The following is a 4,445-nucleotide window of genomic DNA, read 5'->3' on the forward strand; positions in this document are numbered from 1 at the left end:
TTCTATTTGGTCTGGCACCACAGGGCGATGTAAATTTTATTAAATTTTACAGTTTTAGTTGTCTATTGTGACATCCAGCAGAAAACCACTCGTATTATCTTGATACTTACGGAGAAGGGACGCCGGTTCCTCATTGCCAGAACCAGAGCTGCTCATTTCCCACCCCAGCGATCTGGCCACTGCTGCAGCACCTTAAAGGAAATAATAACAGATCTGGTTAACTATGGAACACGACGTTGGGAAGCGCTCGCTGTTTTGGTCACTTATGTATGTTATGTTCTGGGGAGAATGCCGCCGACCCGGGGGAGGAAGAGGAGTGTCGGAAGGGAGGTGTTGAGGGTGGTGTAGGGGTGCGAGGCCGTCTGCTGTCTGGTGGTGGCGTGGTAGGCCGCTGGGTCATTACTGCGTCTGTAATGTATTCAAATATTTCCGCTACCCTCTTATGTCCCGTATGCAGTTGAAAAACTGTAATCTATGATTGTTAACTTACGTGACGTCATGGACTGTGGGCTCCCGCTGGTGGTGGATGCTGTGGTGCTGCTGGCAATGGCAGGTACCTGTTGCCGCCGCTGTCTCTCTACACATAAAGTTAACAAACGCAATCTTTAAAAACACATGTAGAGTGCTGCAGATCAAAGCTAACAATATACTGAAACATAAAATTTATATCACACTTCACAGGGGTGCGAGGGTGCATGGTCGCAACAGATGGTGGTGGTGGCGTGGTAGGCCGCTGGGTCATTATTGCGTCTGTAATGTCTTCAAATATTTCAGCTACCCTGTTATGTCCCGTGTGATGTTAAAAAAAATGCAATCAATGATTGTGAACTTACGTGATGTCCCGGACTGTGGGCTCCCACTGGTTTGTGAAGATGGGGTACTGGTGGCAATGGTGGGTCTCACTTGCCGCCGCTGTCTCTCTACACCTAAAGTAAAGAATCGCAATGTTTACACACAAATGTTGAGTGCTGCAGATCAAAGCTTACAATATACTCAAACATAAAATAGAGATCACACTTTACAGGGGTGCGATACTCAGACATGTCTGTGGGCTCTGGTGTTCAATGGTCTTCCTGTCTTTGGAAAACGTATTATTTCATCAGTAGGCCAACCTCCTCCGTTAATATTTTTGGGAAATTGAGAAACTAAAAATAATGGACATCATAATAATTTCAAGATGGTGGTTGAGATTAGGGAACCCGACAAGTTTTCTCACGGACAACGCATATTCTGCTTGGAAAATAACTAAATTTTACAAAAACGGGGCATGTGTTTTAATGCATTTGAGGTCACGTTGGCGACAATGAGCGCAAGCCTCCCTCCCAAACCCCCCCCCTCCTGACAGCGTGCATCTCCCAATCCCCCCATACTAGTACTTGCCTCGCCTTGCCTCCGCACGCAACTCAGCAAACATTTGTGGCGTTTTATAGCGGAGGTCAGCCCATTTTTTACGCAGCTGAAGCTGACTGCGGCAGACGCCAAACCTCCTCTCCATCATTCTGGCTATGTGGCCAAGCACTTCCCGCTTGTGGATGTGTGGGTGGGCAGGGCGGCTCTCCAGACCCTCATAATCCAGGGCATCCATCTGTCTAATAAAAAAAGGAGCTCTGGCTGCCCCAGAGGAGCAGAATGCATTCTCGCCGCCATTTTAGATGGAATGACCCTGAACAGCAACGCCCAGAGGAGGAGCTGTACTCCGCCGTCCTGCCGCCAGATCGGCATCGCAATAGCGTTGCCGTTTATGGACAACGTCACATTTGTGACGGCTGAGCGGTACGGAATGAACGCACATAGTAAATGCCGTTCGAAGGATGGTTATTTAACGCCAGAGCGTCACGTAATGTACGCTCGTGGTCTATGACGGCGTGATGACGTTACAGCGTTCCGGCGTGCCTGCGCTAGCTTGTTTTGGTTCCCTGACATCCTGATAATGGCTGCCAGTCGCCGTGATCCTCCTATGGGCATCCCAGAGCTCAAGTTCCTTATTGGAACAATGGATCGGATGCAGTACGAGACAACTGGGCTGGTGCTGCACCGCAACCAGCACAAGGATGAAGTTGTCCGTGTGGTATCTGAGGGCCTCAGGAAGCGGTTTGGGATAACTCGCAGCAAGGCCCAGATTGTGAAAAAATGGGGCGATCTCAAGTCCAAAAGCCCAGAGCGCCTGCAGGAGCTTCGCAAGGAGATTCGCAGAGGTCAGTACGCAGGTACCCAAAAGTATGTGGCACAGCTATGGGGCAGTTTGAACGTTGCAGAGCCACTATGTGCCACAGCTATGGGGCAGTATGAACGTTGCAAAGCCACTATGAGGCACAGCTATGGGACAGTTTGAACGTTGCAGAGCCACTATGTGCCACAGCTATGGGGCAGTATGAACGTTGCAGAGCCACTATGTGCCACAGCTTGAACGTTGCAGAGCCACTATGTGGCACAGCTATGGGACAGTTTGAACGTTGCAGAGCCACTATGTGCCACAGCTATGGGGCAGTATGAACGTTGCAGAGCCACTATGAGGCACAGCTATGGGGCAGTATGAACGTTGCAGAGCCACTATGTGCCACAGCTATGGGGCAGTATGAACGTTGCAGAGCCACTATGTGCCACAGCTTGAACGTTGCAGAGCCACTATGTGGCACAGCTATGGGACAGTTTGAACGTTGCAGAGCCACTATGTGCCACAGCTATGGGGCAGTATGAACGTTGCAGAGCCACTATCTGCCACAGCTTGAACGTTGCAGAGCCACTATGTGGCACAGCTATGGGACAGTTTGAACGTTGCAGAGCCACTATGTGCCACAGCTTGAACGTTGCAGAGCCACTATGAGGCACAGCTATGGGACAGTTTGAACGTTGCAGAGCCACTATCTGCCACAGCTTGAACGTTGCAGAGCCACTATGTGGCACAGCTATGGGACAGTTTGAACGTTGCAGAGCCACTATGTGCCACAGCTATGGGGCAGTATGAACGTTGCAGAGCCACAGCTATGGGACAGTTTGAACGTTGCAGAGCCACTATGTGCCACAGCTATGGGACAGTATGAACGGTGAAAAGTACTATGTGGCACAGCTATGGGGCAGTATGAACGTTGCAGAGCCACTATGAGGCACAGCTATGGGACAGTTTGAACGTTGCAGAGCCACTATGTGCCACAGCTATGGGGCAGTATGAACGTTGCAGAGCCACTATGTGCCACAGCTTGAACGTTGCAGAGCCACTATGTGGCACAGCTATGGGACAGTTTGAACGTTGCAGAGCCACTATGTGCCACAGCTATGGGGCAGTTTGAACGTTCCAGAGCCACTATCTGCCACAGCTTGAACGTTGCAGAGCCACTATGTGGCACAGCTATGGGACAGTTTGAACGTTGCAGAGCCACTATGTGCCACAGCTATGGGGCAGTATGAACGTTGCAGAGCCACTATGAGGCACAGCTATGGGACAGTTTGAACGTTGCAGAGCCACTATGTGCCACAGCTATGGGACAGTATGAACGGTGAAAAGTACTATGTGGCACAGCTAACTGCAGACCTAACTTTTTTTTTTCCTTCACAGAGGCAAAGAGACAGCACCCCCCCCCCCCCCCCCCCGGCAGCCAGTGTTGCCATATATGCTAACAGACCTTTTTTTAAAAATTTTTTTTTTTTTTTCCTTCACAGAGGCAAAGACACAGCACCACCGCCGCCACGAGGCATCCCGCACAGCCTCTTCTGGATCTGTGCCCTCCGGGTCAACTCCTCCAGATCCTAGTAGGTTCCCACAATTATGTGATTTGGATTCAGTTGCAGGTCCCCTCTTCCCCCCCCCTCCCCCGGCAGCCAGTGTTGCCATATATGCTAACAGACCTTTTTTTTTTTTTTCCCTTCACAGAGGCAAAGAGACAGCGCCGCCGCCGACAGCACGAGGCATTCAACACGGACTCTGATCCCGAAGTGCCCTCCGTGCCTCAACATCCTAGTAGGTTCCCACAATAAAGTTATTTTGATTTTGTTGCAGGCCCACTCTTTCACCCCCAACCCAAACACCCCCCCCCCCCCCCCCCAAAGCAGTATTGCCTTATTTGCTGACTGTTTTTTTTTCTTTTTTCCTTCACAGAAGCAAAGACACATCGGGAGACTACAGTGTTATTAATGTTATGTTTTTTGACCCACAGCTGTCGTCAGTGTGAACAAGGAGGATCTTGAAGCCGGCATAGAAAGGCTTATCCACACTATGGCGCGGATTCAGGAGCAGCACAATGTGGCAATGGAGGAGCTGCAGAAGCTTCGGGACATGTGCCAGCAGTTGGAGGGGGGCCAATAATACATTTTTGGTTGTTACATTAAAAATATTTAGTTAAACTATGATTCCATTTTTTTTGTATTAGTTAACTGTACATGAATTTGTTACGTTAATTTGTGCCCTGATACAGTGCTGTGATCGAGACACACCAATCAAACAGTCGTGA

The 4,445-nt window shown here is 49.7% G+C and overlaps 1 long non-coding RNA gene across 1 annotated transcript; it reads right to left on the bottom strand.

The window, feature by feature from the left end:
• Window positions 1–271: 271 nt before the first annotated feature.
• Window positions 272–1,294, bottom strand: LOC138674142 (uncharacterized). Its single transcript, XR_011320506.1, has 3 exons — window positions 834–1,294; window positions 491–577; window positions 272–408 (listed from the first exon to the last, which is right to left on the bottom strand). It is a non-coding gene; the product is annotated as an uncharacterized lncRNA (long non-coding RNA).
• Between the last annotated feature and the right edge of the window lie 3,151 nt (window positions 1,295–4,445).

The sequence above is a fragment of the Ranitomeya imitator genome, chromosome 4, assembly GCF_032444005.1.
Source record: "Ranitomeya imitator isolate aRanImi1 chromosome 4, aRanImi1.pri, whole genome shotgun sequence".
NCBI classification, from domain to species: Eukaryota; Metazoa; Chordata; class Amphibia; order Anura; family Dendrobatidae; genus Ranitomeya; species Ranitomeya imitator.